Here is a 20,274-nt window from a genome sequence, read left to right as displayed (position 1 = left end):
CTTTCACACTGCTCTGTGTTTTTCTTTGGGTTCTCTTAATTCAAAACCTGTGATCTTTGGAAATGGTTTTGTTTTCCCATGATCTTAGTTGGGCTTCCTAGAGAGAAGGGGCTGGCAACAGCTCTTTCTCAGCCTTGCTGGAGTTCTAACAACAAACCTCTTGTAATGATGCCAGTTCGAGGGTGGGATTAGGATATTTGTCCAGGAAAGCTGGACTTTCTCAGTCTCACACCTTTGGTTTTAAAAACAGCAAATGTGTTCTTGAGTTTTAGAGAAGATAAGACATGTTTATTTTCCTGTTGACCTGAGGCCTAGACCCTGGAGATAGCAAGGTCGTTTTTTAAATGCTAAAACCTGAAATGTTCCAGCACATGGAAACAGCTTCACCTTTCAACTCCCATCAGTTCAAATTGGCCAAGACAATAACATCACACATTTAAAGCTGTATATGTGTTAGAAAGTCAAGACTCACCAACCAAAGGACCCACCTAGAAACGCTGTCAAGGAATCCTCACATTCTATGTTTTTTTGTTTTTTGACAGGCAGAGTGGACAGTGAGAGAGAGAGAGACGGAGAGAAAGGTCTTCCTTTGCCGTTGGTTCACCCTCCAATGGCAGCCGCGGCCGGCACATCGCGCTGATCCGAAGGCAGGAGCCAGGTGCTTCTCCTGGTCTTCCATGAGGGTGCAGGGCCCAAGCACTTGAGCCATCCTCCACTGCACTCCCTGGCCACAGCAGAGAGCTGGCCTGGAAGAGGGGCAACTGGGACAGAATCCGGTGCCCCGACAGGGACTAGAACCTGGTGTGCCAGTGCCACAGGCGGAGGATTAGCCTATTGAACTGTGGCACCGGCCCTATATGTTATTTTTTAAACAGTGGGATATATATGATGAGGTCTATTGTTAGGTCCCTGGAATCAATTAGGAACATACAATGGCAAGGCACACAAGAGAATAGCAAACACCTTGTCAACCTGGAATCTTGAATGAGGCATGAACACTGTAGCTACCTACACATAGAATGCCCTGCCACAATTTCACCAAATTGGTCATCCAAGAAATCTGTGAACTTAAACTGGAGAATATATAAATGATCATTAGCACCAATAACTATTTGTTTATCATTATAGAGATAAAAAATAATTTGGCCCATTTCATTTTTCAACAATTGAGTACTCTTCAATGAAATGACAATGTTAATTATGATCCTGTGACTCATGATCGTAAGAAATTAAATTCTGTGTAATCCATAAACTACCAAAATTTACTAAGTGCATTTTCAGAGTGAAAATAAGTATTTCCCTGTTTTTAAGTGATTGACTCAAAATTTGAAATGTAATAATTTAAACTAATAGTATCACATGAGAATATTTGAATTAAATATTCAAACAATGGATTTAGCATTTATAGTCAAGAATTATTGCACTCTACTCTAACTGATAGTAAATACGTAATCCAAAACAGTCGTGTGTGATTTTTTCTATCTCTTTTCTTATTTGGAAGTCAGAGTGATAGAGGAAGACAGAGAAAGGGTGATCCTCTATCCACTGGTTCACTCTCCAAATGGCTACAATAGGCAGACCTGGGCCAGGCTGAAACCAGGAGCCAGAGATTCCACCCTGGTCTCCGACATGAGGGGCAGGGGCCCAAGCACTTAGGCCATCAGCTGTTGCCATCACAGGAAAATTACCAGGGAATCTAATCAGAAGTGGAATGGCCAGGAGTTAAACAAGCCCTCAGGGTGCAATGCTGAAGTAGTGAGTGATAGCTTGCCCACTGAGCCACAACACCAGCACCATGTATGTTCTCTCATAATCAGTGTATGTACTCTCTGAATTTGCCAGTGCCAAACAAATGAAGCAGTACTAGTTAATCCTTTTGGAAAATGAGTCATGGGCATCAATTAAATCTGAATAATCTCCAGGTATATCAAACTATGTATACGTATGTATATTAATTCTCTGCTGATGGACGTTATTCTGTATCAAACTAGGTGATGCTTATGTCTGTTAAAGAGAGGAATCTCATACATTTCTCTAGATTTTAATTAGAAACTAAAGTCTGTAAATCATATCTTAACTATTCCAAGTAGTTTTTTTCTCTTATTTTTATGTTATAAATATATGAGTGTTATTTATCTAACATTTTTGTAAAGTAATTGAAAGAAGCACTTGAAATGAATACCTGTGGTATAAGGTTAACAGTATGTTTTCCATTTTCAGTGACCCAGTTGGCAAAAATTAGACATTTGTTCATATATGTGAGTGAAAGCTGTATGTGCATACCTGTTTAGGTCTATCTTTTTTGATATACAACATCATATCAGTTTGTCAATATATGCTGTCACTTCTAAAAGATGGTATAATTTAGTATAGACCTTATTAATAGCAGGATATTGGATGCCTGGTTTAGGGTATTAGCTGAAAAATGCTAATTTGAGAACACAATCAAATAGTTTTTTAAAAATAAACATGTTTTACAAGTTTTTATTATTACAGAAATAGGTAAAGACAGAGAGAGAGATGTCTTCCATCTGCTGGTTCACTCTCCAAATGGTAGTAACTTAGACTGGGCTGGGTCAGGCTGACTAAAGCCAGGAGCCAGGAGCTTCTCCTCAGTCTTCCAGGTGGGTGCAGGGGACTGTGCATTTGGACCAGCCTCTTCTGCTTCCCCAAGCACATTAGCAGGGAGCTGGATCAAAAGTGGAACAGCTGAGACTTGAATTGGTATCCATATGGCATGCTGGCACAGCAGGCTGGGGCTTTAAAATCGTTGCGCCACAGCACTGGCTCCTTACAAGCTATTTAGCTATTTTTAATAATTGTTTGTAATTTAATAATTGTTTGTAATTTACTTACCTTGAAATTATTGACTTTGGCTTAAAATATCAGATCACATATAAACCATATACATATAAAATTATGTCTAATGGAAGAATTTTCTACCATTAAATTAGGCTTGCATTTGGGCCAGCATTGTGGCATAGCAGGTTTAGCTTCTGCCTGTGATGCTAGCATCCCATATGGATACTGGTTCCAATCCTAGCTGCTACAATTCCGATTCAGTTCCATGCTAAAGTGTCTGAGAAATTAGTGGAAGATGGCCCAAGTGCTTGGACCCGTGCACCCCCATGGAACACCCGGATGAAACTCCGGGTTCTGGCTTTGGACTAGTCCAGCCATTAGGGAAGTGTACCTGCTGATGGAAGATCTCTCCTCTCTCTGTAACTTCTTCAAAGAAATAAATAAAAATCTTAATTGTTAAAACTAGGAAGGCTTAATGACTAAAGCTTATTTTAATATCTATTTTATATTTCCTTGCAGCCAAGATAAAAATATAAACACATAGTGTCAAATGACAATAACATTTAAAACACATTAAAGAGCAAATTGTTAGCCTAGCAATTAAGATGCCCATGTCCTGTATCACACTACCTGAGTCTGAATCCTGGCTCCAGCTTCCTAGTCATGCAGACCCTGGAAGGCAGCAGCGATGGCTCATGTGACTGGATTCCTGCCACTTATGTGAGACGTCAGGATTTTGAGTGCCCAGCTCCTGACTTTGGTCCAGCACAGCCCAAGCATTGAAGGGATTTGGGCAGTGAACTAGCAAATGGGGCTCTCGGCCTCTTTCTGTTCATCTCTCTCTCTCTCTCTCTGTCTCCTCTCTCTCTTTCTCTCATGTCTCTCTGCTTCTCAAATAATAACAACATCTTTAAAGTTCATGGATAATGTTTATTAAAAATGTAAGGAATTCAAAATCTTTTTAAAAATGAAAAAGTAATACACATTAAACACAGATCTACATATAATCATATAAATAGTAAAAACTTTTCATAAATGTTATTTAATTCCCAGTTTAAAAATAAGTTTATGATTTTTATAGCCTCATGAGTATTATTTGTGCATTTTCTATCCACTGACTTTAAATCTATTATGTTTCTTAATATTTAAAGTGATATTCTTATTAACAGCATATATTCCTTCAGGCCATGTCTTTTTTCATCATATTTTATATTTATATTTATATAATATATATAATATATTTATATTTCATCATTATTTTATAATCTATCCTGACAACCCTACATTCCAATTGCATTAGTTTGTCAATGATCATGGAATCGGTTGGTTTAAGTTTCCCATTTTAATTCCTCCGTTGCTCTTTTTTGCTGCTTTCTTATTTGCCATTTTTCCCTAGATTGTAACGTGAATGATTCTGTTAACTTTTTTATCTTTGGTTCTTTTAACATATTTGTATTATTAGCTCTGGGGATTAATACATACATTCTGTGTTTTATGTAAACTATGCAAAAATTGAAGCCAGTAGGTGCATATCTCATTATTTATGCTATGGTGGTAATAAGTCCTTGTAATTGATGAGACAAGGCCATCAGCCTCAGCCATTCCAGCTCCTTGCCTGAAAATAGAGAAATCGGAATTTACCCCTTACTCCTGCATCCTTTCAAAAGACCAGTTCAGTCTCACACCCCTTGTGTTCCCCACCACATCTTCAGTATTCTTTCCAGGTTTGGAAGCCAGTCCCAAACTTAAAAACCTGTACGGAGAAATTCACCTCTGTCTGTCACCCGCACTTCTTTGAACCTCTAGCCCACCCTAAGATGTAAAAAACCCAGCCTGCTGAGGACTGGGCCCTCTGTCCTCTGTTTGGTCTATGTGCATGCTGGCAGATGGTCATCCACCTCTGCAAAATTATTTTCACTGAATAAATTCATTCTGGATGCAAGTTTATATCCTGTCTCCTCTCTGTTCTGCACCCGTTTTCCTTACACTAATGAGAAGTTGATTATTAATCAAATCATTGATCTCATTGCAATGGTTTATGTAATGTGTCATTTTTTCCCTCGCCTATATCAATCTTCGCCTATATCAACCTGCTTTTTTTTCTTTTTCTATTTGATTGTGAACAATTTAACTGTGATGTGCTGAGGCATAGTTTTGCTTGCTTGCTTGGTGTTTTTGGAAATATTCTATGTGTACATTCCTATTTTTAATAAAGTATAGCAATTGAGATTAATTATTCAGCTTTCTTGGCTCCATTCTTCTTCTGGTACTCCAATGGCATGTATATAAGACTACTTGGCATTTTCTAGAAGGACCCTGAGACCGTCTCAATTGTTCATCATTATTATTATCTCTTACTTGTTTTCACATTGGATGATTTCTCTTAATTTACTTTCTGTGGGGAGCAATCCGGACTGGACTAAGTTACTCGAATTAGGACTTATTCTATGCATCTGCTCTCCCACAATATGGCGCTGGGAGAGAAGTAAACAGCTTCCGCACAGCTGCCTCCAGTTCAACCAATTAACTGTAGGACTTGCTCCTGATTGGAGAGCAGCGTACTCAGCCGAGTTGGGATTGGCGGAGGAGGACTATAAAGGAGGAGAGAGACGGCATGCACCGGGAACATCTGTGGGGAACATCTAGCTGAAGGAACACCCGTGCAGCCCCCCAGAGAGCCGGCCGGCGGTGTGCCGCTCCCCTGCGGAAGTGGGGAATGTGGCTAGGGGGAACTGCCCTTCCACGGAGGTGGAAGGGATAGTAGCCAACCCGGGAAGAACCAGCAGCAAACCCGGGGAAGGCCGAGCAGACAGAAAGAACAGCGCAGGGTCCTGTGTCGTTCCTCCACGAAGAGGGGGAGCGACATAATGGTGCCGTGACTCGGATAGGAAACCTGACTCGGATAGGAAACTTAGGACGGATAGCAAACTTAGGAGGGAAGAAACGGGAAGAAGCTATTGAAAGCCTAGGCATAGACTCGGATACGGACTACGGGGGGAAGCTGGGAGAAATCTCTAAGGTCAAAAGCGAAAGTGAAAGCTAGAACAAACAGACTCGGACGCGGACTGTGGGGAGAGGCCAGGAGAAATAAGGGAGGAATATTGTTGGAAGAAAACTTGGGGAAACATACCGGGTAGAGAAAAATGTTAGGGAAATTGAAGCCGCGGGGGGCAGGCCGAGGCGGAAACGAAAGCCACTTTGGGGTTCTCAAGTTAGCCCGGGAATAGGGGGCGAAAAGTTGAAGCCAGAAGCTGAAACGTGAGCCAGGTTGGGATCCGTCTGGTTAGCCCGGGGAGCAAAGGACGGGAAGCCAAACCGTGGGGCGGAGACGTACGCTGGGTTGAATTCGCCAGGCTAGCCCGGGGAACTTAGATTGAATCCTAGTGGTGGAGACGCAAGCTACGCTGTGTTACTCGCGGAAGCCGCCGCGTGCAGAGAGAGCACGGGGCGTGAGTAGATAGGGAACGGGGCTGGCGTAGGCCGTGGTTCAGACGCGAAAGGGTTAAGCGTGGAGACCGCGGACCGCGCAAAGCCGGGAAGCCGCGCAGATGAGGCGCGGGCTGAAGCGGCTCAGAGCCGGCGAGGCGCGGAGAAGCAGCCTCGGGGCGGAGCCCGCTGGCGGGGCGAGGCGCCGGGAAGCTGCGCGGAGCCGTGAAGCTGCCGGCAGGGCGAGGTGCCGGGAAGCTGCGGGGATAAGAGAAACAGAAGTTTTAGAAGTAAAGTGAGAGAAATAGGAATGCTGGAAGATAGAAGTGAAATGGGAGAGGTAGGAATGCCCGGAGATAGAGAAATAGAGAAAAATAAGGCCTCCCCTCAACATGCCAATTAGAAGGCTTGGATTCGGTCTGCCCGATTAGTGAGGCGATGAGCACCTGGGCGGCTAGCCGCAGGTCATCGAAGACAAGCACGAATTAACATCAGTAAAGCTTCCCCACAATGCAACAATTAGGAGGCTTGGATTCGGTCTGCCTGATTTAAGGCGGTAAGCGCCAGCAAAGCTCGACCAGAGTATGAGCTGCAGGTCACCGAAGATAGGCACAAACCAACACTAATAAGTCTCCCCCACAATACGGCAATGAGAAGGCTTGGATTCGGTTTGCCTGATAGGTTTTGTAAACACCTGCAGGCAGTTCTAGCAGAGCAGAGCATGCGCTGCAGGGCACCGAACACAGGCACGCATCAGCGCCTAAAAACCTCCTCACAATGGCGAAGAGAGGACCCGGATTCGGTTTTCCTGATTGTTAGGACTTGTAAGAGCCTGTGGCAACTCTAGCAAGTAGAGCAGAGTGTGTTCCGCGGGACACCGAAGACAGGCGCGTATCAACGCTAAAAAATAAAAAGAAAGGGGGATCTGTGGGGAGCAATCCGGACTGGACTAAGTTACTCGAATTAGGACTTATTCTATGCATCTGCTCTCCCACAATATGGCGCTGGGAGAGAAGTAAACAGCTTCCGCACAGCTGCCTCCAGTTCAACCAATTAACTGTAGGACTTGCTCCTGATTGGAGAGCAGCGTACTCAGCCGAGTTGGGATTGGCGGAGGAGGACTATAAAGGAGGAGAGAGACGGCATGCACCGGGAACATCTGTGGGGAACATCTAGCTGAAGGAACACCCGTGCAGCCCCCCAGAGAGCCGGCCGGCGGTGTGCCGCTCCCCTGCGGAAGTGGGGAATGTGGCTAGGGGGAACTGCCCTTCCACGGAGGTGGAAGGGATAGTAGCCAACCCGGGAAGAACCAGCAGCAAACCCGGGGAAGGCCGAGCAGACAGAAAGAACAGCGCAGGGTCCTGTGTCGTTCCTCCACGAAGAGGGGGAGCGACAACTTTCTAGTCCACTGAATAAACTGTAAGCTGTTGTATTCATGTTAGATGTATAAAGTAATAAATTTCATAGTTTCAGAATTTCCACCTGTTTCTTTTTTATTATCTATATTTTTCTGCTGAGATTTTCTCTATTTTCAAGGATGTGAGCATATTTTTCTTTACTTCATTAAAAGAAACTATAACAAAGGTTTAACATCCCTGACTGGACATTAGAAACTTTCCCAAATATGAAAGTCTTTGAGCATCAACATAACACCGCAAATGGAAAATTATACACCTCAGCTCAGTGGTGGGTCATGTCAAAACACAGAAACAATACTGACAATATTGTATAAGATTACCCGCAACTAAAAGGATAAGATATACAAGAAACATAACTAATTTTGTAATTAGACTTGGGACCTATCCCAAGATATCTCATTATGTATATGCAAATATTCCTAAAATTGAAAAAAAAAAGTCCCAAATCCAAAACACTTTGGGTCCCAAGTACTTTGTGTAAGAAATATTTAACTGTGGCCCCTTTAAACTTCCTATATTCTAATTCCAACATCTTTTGAATATCAGAGTCAGTTTTTTTCTCTTGAAAATGTGTTCCATTTTTCTTATGCTGAGTAATTTTTAATGTAGTCAGTATTATGATTATTAAGTTGTGCAGAATCTATTATTTTCTGGGGTTAAGGTTACTTGCTTTAGCAAGCCAGAGGGAGAGGACGAAGAAGAGAGAAAACCTGGACCAGAAAGCAGACCTTGTTATAGACTCCCAGCGGTGAACCCCTTTAGAGTGGAGGTGGGGTCACCACTTATGGTTGGGCATTTGGTCACCTGACTCTTAGTGGGCCAGACTGGGTCCTGGAGAGTACAAGATGGCACCTTCAGCTAAGATAGCACCATTTTACTAACAGTTTGTACCGTAAGCTCATCCTTCTGGGTCTATGATAGATATGAGGTTTCCTGTCTGGTTCTTCCCCTTTCAGGAGCTCCCCTACTCTCCTAAGTGGCTACTGCCTCCCTGACTTCATTTTCTGGTGCAGATATTGCAGGTGTTCTGTCACCAGCAGCACACGCTCTGCTTGTGCCTTGCTAATGATTCGAATCCACATTTAATCACAGGCTTAGGAACTCAATTTCCCTTCTCCCACTGTGTGTACTATCCCCATCCACCCCCATGTGTTTGTGGTGATCACTAACGTAGTTGCTTTGGTGTTAAGTCCAGAATTCATAGTTCGATTTGGACAGGGAGGAGGGTATATTCTGATTGTTAGGCCGTCACAAAACATACCAAACACCGGAGTAAGAGAAAGGGTTTATTGGGGAAAACCCAGCAGACCGGAGGGAAGGGGCGAAGAAGCAAAAAAAAGAGAGCGCATGTCCAGGAAGTGGGTCTAATATCCCTTTTCCAGGGGCCTGGAAGGGAAGTAGGAACAGTGAATCCCATTAGCTTGGGGGTGGAGCTTGACACCGGTGGTTGGGCCACGCAGCCACCTGGCTTTCAGCAATGGCGGCCGGAGGCTAGGGCCTTAGATGTAGATCAGGGTGTAGATCATGCCATAGATAAGACTGTGCCATTTTCCTAACACTGATGGCACCCAACAATTGAAGTACTGAAACACAACAACTAAATTATTGAAACACAGTTCACATTTTGTAGTGAGGAAACTAATATTATGTAAATTTGCATAAATAACAAGAAATAGCTGAATCAGTTCTTAATATGGTGTATCTTATGGTAGTGTTCATTTTCATCTGAGGATATACATTTTAAATTCAATATTTACTAATTCAATATTTACAATTTACATATTATTTATTTATATATAATTTGTATATTATTTATTTATATAAAATATTTATAATTTATTCAATATTTACTAATATTCTGAAAATTAGCAGTTATTACTGAGAGCCTATAGTTAATTCTACAGTTGCTGATTAAATAAACTCACTATTAATTTAGAAATAAAAGTGTTAACAGTCAGAACTTAATATTTCCTGTTTATCCATGTGTTCATTCCAACAAATACGTTTAATATGAAAATAGAATCCAACTGTGTGCTTACGAGTAATTCCATATAATAGTTTTGATGAGAACAGCAAACTTATTACTATTTATTAATCAATAAAGACTAATTTTAAAAACCTTGCTAAAGCAAAGATGGACCTTGTGATTACCTACACTGCTATATGTTCCCACAACTAGCTGGATCAGCACAACACACTCACCTTTATGTTTATAAGAAATGAAGTTTATGTAAGTATGGCTTACACATTTGGAAGTTCACATTTGATGATTAAACCCTAGCTTTACAGCGAAATATTATCTTGGGTCAGTATTGATCTATTAAATTACTGCGTATTCCAAACTTATATTCCTTTCTATAATGTTATCACTTTTTTAATATACTACAAGTTGGCCATATCAGGGAGAATTTACTAAATACTAAATATGACTACTTTATATTCAGAAACAATGAATGCTCCTGAATAAACAGGATGGAAGTAGCATTCTCTGCACTCTCTCTTCACTGTTTTTCTGGAAGAATTCAAAACTGCTCAGTAAATTTAACTGTAGTCACTGACTGTGATGGAGAGTAATTAGCATTGCATGCATATTCAAATCTGTGTATTTAACCCAGGAGGTAGCAGACAAGGTTATTTAAAATAAAGCTTCTGGCATACCATGTGATGGCTTTAATGATCATTATGCTGGAAAACAGGTGTCAGACTGTTTCCCTTTCATTTTCTTCCACTCGTTGGTCTTCTTTTTCCATCTGTTTTCCCTTTTCTCCAACATCACGTGTTCATGTTTTGGTCTGTGAACAGTAATTTCCTGTTTTCAGTTTTAGGGGAGGTGATGCCCAGAAACACTGGAAATCAAGGATGACAAAAAACCTACTGTTCCCACGGCTACTCTGTTCTGTCTCATGAAACCAAAGTCCCTGCTATTTTATGTATAGATGGGATGAATCTAAGTGTCATTACTATGCACACCAAGGTGGTGTATCCCACGGATTATATTCTCCAAAGGGTGAGAGACCTGGATTGAGTTCTCACTTTGACCTTGGCTATTGTAAGCATTAGGGGAATGAATCAACAGGTGGGAGAGATTCATTCATTCTCTCTCTTTCTCTCTCTCTCTCTCATTCTCTAGTTCTCTCTCTTTCCCTCTCTCTCTGATATTTAATAAAAGAAAACTTTTAAAATTGGTAGCAAACACATTATTATTTATTTGTATAGCTTAAACAATTTTCATTACATACATTACATATAGTAATTTTCATTACTGTAAGACAACTTCTGGAATGCATGTTTGCCACCCTCACCAATGCTACACTCAGATACAATGGATATAATTAAATACCTTTTGGTGATTAAATTTCAATTTGGAATTTCTTACACAAAGATAAATACTTAAAAATAAAAAACATGGGCCGGCGCTGCAGCTCAATAGGTTAATCCTCCACCTTGCGGCGCCGGCACACCGGGTTCTAGTCCCGGTTGTCCCTCTTCCATGCCAGCTCTCTGCTATGGCCCGGGAGTGCAGTGGAGGATGACCCAAGTGCTTGGGCCCTGCACCCCATGGGAGACCAGGATAGCGCCTGGCTCCTGGCTTCGGATCAGCGCGGTGCACCGGCTGCAGCACGCCAGCCGTGGCGGCCATTGGAGGGTGAACCAATGGCAAAAGGAAGACCTTTCTCTCTGTCTCTGTCTCTCACTGTCCACTCTGCCTGTAAAAAAAATAAAAATAAAAATAAATTAAAAAAATAAAAAACATGAAAGACAAACTAAAACAAAAAAGTAGGAAGTCCTTAATGAAATGTTCAGGATCGATGTGTCAACAACCACAACCTATTTCTGTTAAACAGATTATTATTACATTGCTACTATATAATCTGCTTCTAGTCTAACTTCAAGCAGGCCATATTACATAATTTTTTAAAAGATTTATTTATTTGTCAGAGTTACACAGAGAGGCAGAGAGAGAGGCCTTCCATCTGCTGATTCATTCTCCAATTGGCCACAACAGCTGGAGCTGCACCGATCAGAAGTCAGGAGCCTCCTCCAGGTCTCCCACAGGGGTGCCAGGGCCCAAGGACTTGGGCCATCTTCCGCTGCTTTCCCAGGCCATAGCAGAGAGCTGGATCAGAGGTGGATCAGCCAGGTCTCGAACCGGAGCCCATATGGGATGCCAGCACTGCAGGTGGCGGCTTTACTCGCCACGCCACAGTGCTGGCCCCTGTATAGTGTTTTAAAAATCATCTTCCATAAAGAAAAACTTCATGATGTTGCTTGACTAATCAAAATTTTATACCAGCTTTCTACTATTCTTATGAACAAAACAATAATTAAGGACCTTGATACTTCTGTTTCTAAATCCTATCTGCAAGTGTGCAGGAATTATAAATTATTCATTCGTTTATTCATTTATGAATGCATCAAAAAAGTATCAAGAGCCAACAATATTCTATGCATTGTTTGAATTCTGGAATAAAGAACCTTATGCAACCAAACCAGATAAAAATTTCTGACTTTTTGAATGTGTGAGAGGAAAAAATGTAACGAAGAAATAATCAAGCTAATTTTTAGTATTTTAGAAGATGATAATATTATGCAGAAACATCCCCAACTAAGGGGAGACGATATGCTGTAGAACTTGAGGAATTAATTTTAAATACGATTATCAGGAATTCTCACTGAGCTGCTGCTGTTTATGAGCACATTGCCTAAAGACGAGGTGAAAAACGATGTGGTTATCTTACAAATGTTTTACAAGAAAAGAGACTCAGGTAAGAGGTTTTCAATGCAGGAATCTTGTTTTTATTTTCCCAGAGCAGTAGAAGCATCATCCTTACTGAAGCTGAGTGAGCAAGAGAAGGAGAGCAGATAAGGTCAGACAATTAAGTAGGGCAAGAGTTAGGCCACTGCCGAGGACTTTGGCCTTGACTCTGAGTAAGACAGGACGTGATTGGCGGGTTTAAAGCAGAGGAAGGGCATGACCTGGATTACTGTGTAAAATGGCCATCCTTTTGTGAACTGAGTGGAGCAAAGATGGGGCAAATCAGGGAGTTTAGGATTCTCCTGAGTTAATCCATGTGAGAGTTGATGGACAAGGATTAAGGAGAAATGAATGCCCAGAAGCATATGTGGGTTTTTCAGGGACATCTTAAAATGCACAAAATTATCACTACAAAGTTAGGCATAGAAGGAAGAGTAAAGCTTATTTAGGATAACCAAAGACTTTACAAAGGATAAAAATACTGATAAATAACAGAGATCACATAAAAATCTCAGAACTTATAAAACATTGGTGTTAGTATTCTTATTGCTTGCTTGCTGTATCTCTATGCTATTTTCCCTACACTTCTAGATGCATTTTGCTAATGATTTCTATGGATACCAATTTTACAGTACAGAAAATAGAAACAAAATTCTCTTGTTGAAAAAATAAAAATTTGTTCAAGATGTTTCAGCAGAATTTGTCTTTATTTTTCATAGTTTAGAAAAAAATCCTTTAATTTTCACAACTTCCTCTGCAGTTTTTGGACAAGCTGTGCCTGCAGGGACACCCTCTAAAACTGCAATTCTTTAATCTTGTATCTTTAATCCCCAGAAAAGCCACTGTCCCAAACAGTGGTTGAGTTTGACCTAATTCTTGTCTTCTTGGGTTATTCAGTCCCAACTACCATGGCTACTATGGGCGGATCTTCTGGTACTGGATTAGCAGGGTGTTCATGGTCCTTAAAGAGAGAGAAGAAACGATTTTTGCCTTCAGATCCTTTTCCATGGAGTGAATGGTTCAAGGTCAACCAGAAGCCAGTATTGCTCTGAACTTGGAGGTGGTAGAGGCAGCCTTAGATCCGTTACTAGGTGGTATCATAGTGAAGACTGTACCCTAACTCATGACTACAGGACTTTATCTTGACTCCTTAGGAGCCTATACTAGCTTAGGATCTATTGATGTCTGGTTAAACTACTTTTATTAGTAGAGGTGGTAGGCTGGCATTGTGTCATAGCAGGTTAAGCCTGTGACACTAGCATCCCTATGGGTGCTAGTTTGTGTCCTAGCAGATCCAGCTCCCTTCTAATATACCTGGGAAAGCAGCAGAAGATGGCTCAAGTGCTAGGGCCCCTAACACCCATGTGGGAGACCCGGAAGAGCTCCTGGATCCTGGCTTTGGCCTGGGCCAACACTGGCCATTGGAGTCATTTGCTAAGTGAACCATTTACTAAGTGATCTCTCTGTTTGTCTCTCCCTCTCTCTCTGTAACTCTGCTTTTCAAGTAATCAATAAATTTTTGAAAAAATAGGTAGAGATGGGAAGAAATAGTCTATTTTTTAATATTGACATTAACACCAATATTTTATGATAAATTGGATATGGGTGCAAGAGAAGAATAAACAAGAAAAGCACCACAGTTTTAATGTGTGTTACTAGAAGACACATTGTTATTTTTCGCATGGTAAAGTATATAAGAGGAAAACATTTAAGGATAAGAATAAAAATTAATTTTGCACATGTGATTTTGATATGGGCATTGATATTCAAATACAGATGTCAAGAAAGGCAGTCTGACATATGGCTCTGGGGATTAGGGGAAGGAATGTAAGGAAGATGTAAATTTTGGGATCCTAAGCATATAGATGGGATTTAAAATCATGAGACTGTGTAATATTACAATGGAATTAAAGAGACAAATTCTAAGAATTACGTTTTTGTTGTAGTGCTATCTAAACAGGCCTCTGAGCCGAGACAGAATTATATAAAGAAAGGAAAAAGTAGTGACCAATGAAGTAAGAGGAGAGGAAAGAGACACATAGAGAGAAACGCTACTTAAGAATCCACATGCAGGAAGTAGTTAAAAGATATCCATGGATCAAATAGTAGCACTGAGAGCTGATTATTTAATTGTTTAATATAGATTTAACAGATGGTCTTGATAAATAGGTGTGGACAAATGTCCCTCTGGAACACAATAAAAGAAGAATTAAGCAGCTAGTCTGGATTCTTGCTTCTTCCTTTATTCCTACTCAGGCCTGCTGCTGTTCCACGGGCTCTACGCCTTGGGCTTCAGTGGGTGTGTGGGTGACCTCACTCTCTGTTCCCACACGCTCCCCATCAGATGGCCATAATTTTGGGGATGACCTATAGCAGCCAGTCTGACTCCACAGGTTGCCATGTGAATTTTTCCATCCCGCATTCTGTCCAACCCTCTTCTCAGGTGTCTCCTATCTGGACAACCAGTTCACATTTGACCCTGATGCTATTGAAGATCTTTATCACTCTTGTGAGAACTCAGGAGAGTGGAAGAAAATTTCCTATGTCTAAGCTTTCTCCTATCTCCACTCTAAAGCTTCTCTGGCTCAAGTTCTCTTAACCTCCAAAGCGCTCACTAAAAAGCCGAAAGCCCTTTCAGCTCTCGCTGTCTCACTCACTTTCCCTCCCTCTCCTACCCAGGAATTCCAACCTGATTTCAGAACACAGCCCTTGTGTAAAGTCTACTCCCCCTGTGTTATCTATGATCCTCTCTAACACCCTCCTCCCAGAGAAGTAAAGCAGAGTTTGGGAACAGGCCTATTTCCATGCCATCACCCTCTGGCCCTCATTCTCCAACTGGTCTGTGCCCCTCACCCTCCTGTACCACTTTTACCATAAGAATAGCAAGGGAGTGGCAATTCTAGCCTCCAGAGCTCTCAAGTCACCTATTCCACACTTTTGATAGCTCTTTTGTTTTATCTTGAGCAAGCCAGACAGGTCAATCAGGCCTTTTGATGGGTTTTGTCCCCACCTTGTAACTAAATATCAAGCTGACCTCACCAGGTCTCTTCAATTCCTACAAACTTGATTTCCGGGCCCCATTAGTGAGCATTTCCTAGATATATCTCTCCCAACCTATGTGAAATAATGATCAAGGCTCCTGGCCCTTCAAACCAGCAGGCTCACTGGGTTAATTACTATTTCCAGACAAATCTCCTTTTCCCTAATTGCCCCTTACTCTGTCACTTATCAGATTCTCCTCCTTAAAAATCTCTCCAACCAGAGGTGTCCATCTACTCTGATGGATGCTCTCCCCCACTAAACCTAACATAATGATGAACAATCTCCCGTGGACTTCTTGTCCCTGGCACATCAGCCCCTAGCCTACAGTCACCTTTGGGACCTGTCTTCCAGCTTGTTATATCTTAATGTTAGCTGTCGCAAAGCACACCGGACACTGGAGTAAGGGAAAGGGTTTATTGGAGAACAACCTACAGACTGGAGTGAAGGGGCGGCAAAGGAGAAAGAGAGTATAAGAGAAACAGAGAGGAGAGGAGCTAGCAAGGAGAGAAGATAGAGCAGAGAAGAGGAAAGACGAGAGCAGAGCCAAGAGCCCAGAGGAGGAGGCTAGAGAGAGGAACCGAGAGAGAGAGAGAGCAGGAGAGAAGGGGCAAGAGAGAAGAGCCAAGAGCCAAGAGCCCAGAGGGGGAGGCTGGAGAGAGTAACCGAGAGACAGCAGGAGAAGGACCAAGAGAGCACGTGTTCAGGAACAGGCCCTTTTAAAACTTTGCCTGAGGGCGGGCAGGGAAGCAGGAGCAGCCAATCGCATTATTATGGGGGTGGAGCCTGGCTCAGGTAGCTGAGCCATGTGGCCAACTGTGCCAGTTTCCTAACACAGCTGCCTGAACTTTTGTTTCAGAGGCAGTCTGAAGTGGCTGACTATTGACTAGGGCCTCATTGACCTAAGGTGTTCTTTCAGAAAAAAAATAAAAGTAGACTCAAATTCAATTAAAATCTAAAAAGACGTTTTTGGTGAATAACAATCTCATTCATGAAAATTTGGTTCAGCTGTAGCTGGACATCCCTTTAAAGGAATTTCTCTCTTTGAATCTAGGAAGATCACTGCCTTTAAAAATATTCTTTTGTAACTTACCAAACTTGGTTTGCCTATTTGTTTTAGCAGGTTTCCAATGATATAGCAAATGGCTAATCAGTACTTGATAGAGCCCCTAAGGTGGATTTTGCAGTCTCTAGTTTAATGTCACTGATTTATAGCTACAGTTTTATAAAAAGAGTAGAATTCCATATGAATGCAATTTTGGCTTTAATTCAGATACAGGCATAATATAATACCCGCATCCTCAGTCATCCAGGTGTAATTGCTAAATGTAAATTCAGTAAAGGCAAATGTAAAGATAAATATGTCTAAATGTAAACTTTGGTACTCTTAGCACATTCTAACATGTTTTCATAAATCGTCCAGATGAAAATAGTTCAACACTTCTTGAAAGTAACTAAGGTTGAAATTTTATGTGCTATCTTATTTAGAAAATATCTTATTTTGGAGACTTGGAAAGGGTTATTTCGAATGAAAATCAAGGAAATCAGCAGATGGAAAGCAAAAACTATTTGTCTATTTGATATAGAACTAGAATCTGATCCTCTGCTAAAGCAATGAGGCTTTTGCAAAACATATGTTAGTAAATATTTTGAAATCGTCTTAAAAATCTGTTTAAAACCTGCAGCATCTCCTTTTGATAATTTTGTATAATTGGTGACTGTCAGTTTTATAGCCAGCTCCCATAAGCTCTTTTCTCTTCCCTACTTCTAACTCTGTTAAAACTGTTACAAATTATGGAATATGATTCCAGGCACTAGCTCTTGAATTTGAGGTTTTATTTCTGATTTTTGGAATGACCAGAGACACAGATTTTGTATTCTGTTGAAGTAATCTGTTGTGTTCTCTTAATGTCTCTGTTAGGTTCTAATTATTTAAAACAGCTTATTTTTTATTAAGAATTATGGTTTGTTTGAATATATACTCTTTTTGAAACTTTGAGTAATTACTTTGTAACAGTGATCAAATCTGGTCTATATTATGTCATGATGTTAAGGAATCTTATTTCAACTAGATATATTAAGCCTTCTTGGTATCCTTGATAGGCATTCAAAAAATCTTTAGACTTTTGATATTTCCAGGTGGGCCCCTGAAATATTAAAGGCTATATGTGGCCAGCACTGCGGCTCACTAGGCTAATCCTCCACCTAGCAGAGCCAGCACACCAGGTTCTTGTCCCAGTCGAGGCACCGGATTCTGTCCCGGTTGCCCCTCTTCCAGACCAGCTCTCTGCTGTGGCCAGGGAGTGCAATGGAGGATGGCCCAAGTGCTTGGGCCCTGCACCCCATGGGAGACCAGGAGAAGCACCTGGCTCCTGCCTTCGGATCAGCACGGTGCGCTGACCACAGTGCACCGGCCGCGGCAGCCATTGGAGGGTGAACCAATGGCAAAGGAAGACCTTTCTCTCTGTCTCTCTTTCTTTCACTGTCCACTCTGCCTGTCAAAAAAACAAAACAAACAAACAAACAAAAGGCTATATGTCTCTCATCTTGTAGAGACACCAAATAATCAGGCTGTTTGTATTATAGTACAAGTACTGTCAAGATGTGAAATTATAGGTAGGAAGTCAGAAATGAGCTTATGTGTGTGCATCCAGGTCCAGCATCTGCATCTCAAAGTCATCACGATAACCTTCCAGGTGTAGTCCAGTATCTGCACTTCAAATATCCTGCCCCTTCTACCCGTCCTGCTCCTTCTGCCTGATAACCTGCCCCTTCTACCAGATAACCATCCTTTCTCTAACCATCCTTACTCTAACCAGGGGCGATGCCAGCCAGGCTTCCCCCTTCTGATAACTTCAGGGGGGAAACTCAGAAAGGAATTTTTCGTATTTACATCCAAAAAGTCCTTTGTTCCAGGAGGAGAAGAGGTGGAAGGCAAGACCCATCCCCTTAAAAACCTTCCAGCCTCAACCGGACTGCACGCTCAGCCCTCTGCCTCTCTGCTGAGCCGCCCACCTGGCCTGCCCAGGTGTATTCTCTCCACTCAACCATGTAACCTCACTTCCCCCAGTCTGAGCAACTGGGCATTCTCTCTCAGGTCCTGTCTGGAGAGGTGCCCATCCATTCTTATGGATGTCCCTACCCTAACAAACCTTGCTATGTTGCTTTCTGCTACTCTCTGTCTCACGCCTGAATTCTTGGTAACAGAATGGTGCTAAATTTAAAGTTATAATATAGAACACTACTGTTACAAACGTCCAAAAGTTAAAAAGTCTAATGTCTTGTGTTACCAGACATATAGGTTATCTTAATGAGAAAGGCCAGAGGCCTAAAAGGAATGTTTTATAAAATCCTACAGGTGCTTTCAAAAATATTGTGTAGAGTAAGCGAATGTCTCTTCTTGTTGGTTAGTGAGTTTATAATTTTAAACTTGGCTACTTAAAGTCTTTTGTTATCCACAGTTTTGTATATCAGATTTTCTGCTCAGAAAACTAAAACATTGTTGGTTCCACATTTAACTCTCCTCCAGTAGATTCTGAAGGGCTTTTTCCAGTGAACTCTATATTGTATTCAGTACTTTGGGATAACTTTGTAAGCAAATGAAGCCAATAATGCACTACAGGTTCCAACTGAGGGAAAGTATGGTTAATTGAGGTTATTAAGAGTAGAAATCAATTTGCATCAATTTGTAACTTAGAAAAACAGTTAAAGATTTTAAGAAGCTATTATTGAAACTGTTTTATTGTTCTATCTTGTATGTTATGTTTTACATGTATACATATTGTATGTCTACATGGATAAATTTATTAAGAACTCTGTTTTTAATTATAGATAAAAAATTGCTCACAAATTTAAACTTCTAAGTAAATTGAAGAAATATTTTGGTTTATGTGACCTGAATCTCTGTATCAGGTATTTTACATTTGTTGGTAGAAAGAAACTAAAACTGCTTAGGTCGTTGACATGTTTGCACTTGAGTTTGCTGGTCAAACTAGTTACACCATGTTACATATTTAAGAGATGTTTCCAAATACATGTATTCTTGTCTTAAAATTTATAGAAGGCATTGAAATGTTTCCATAAGTTGTTATTTAACAGTTGAAATTGCTTGCTAAGTTTTCAGTTGATATCCTTATTGTCAGTAAGGGACCTGGGAAGTCTGACTTGTTCCCTCATTTCTCTATTCTCTTCAAGATGGGAAACTGACTCTATACTGAAGGACCCCCCAGGATGTACAGTTTGATCTTTAGACCTTATAAAAGGGTTGGCTAACATTTTTCTGTAATAAAAATATAGCAAAGATGAGAGCTTAAATTATGATTTCATGGCTACATTTATACCATGTATGTTTCTTTAGTAGTGTTATGGCAAATGGTGGCAGAGAATATTATTACCTTGGTTCTTTGTCTCATATGGAAGAAGAATTTCCAAGCGGAAGAGCAGAGAGATTTAAAAGCAAGATTTATTAGAGTCAAAAACCTCTGGTCGGAGCAGCATGGAGGGGGCTTCCAAGAGAGGCAGAAACCCAAAATGGTCCCTGGCAGTTGAGTTTTAAGCACGATTTTGGGAAAAATAATAAACCTGCCAATCAGATTGATATTCAGTTACAAGGTGGGGACAAAGCCCTTTTTGCAGTCCTTTATCCTGTCTGGCTTGCTCATGATAAAACAAAAGAGCCGTCACAAGGGTGAGGTACCTAATTTGTTTTCACAAGAAACTGGGAGCTCAGAAGGGTGGAGTCACTGCTCATTGCTGTTGTCTTCTCGTGATAAGATTGGAAGCTCCCAAGTAGTGGGCAGGCAGGCAGGCACTTCTGAGCTTCCTAAGGATAAC

The sequence above is a fragment of the Oryctolagus cuniculus genome, chromosome 20 (genome assembly GCF_051225735.1).
Source record: "Oryctolagus cuniculus isolate XC-2025 breed Fujian yellow rabbit chromosome 20, ASM5122573v1, whole genome shotgun sequence".
NCBI lineage: Eukaryota > Metazoa > Chordata > Mammalia > Lagomorpha > Leporidae > Oryctolagus > Oryctolagus cuniculus.
The sequence above is the reverse complement of the archived record's forward strand: the minus strand, read 5'-3'. Positions refer to the sequence as shown.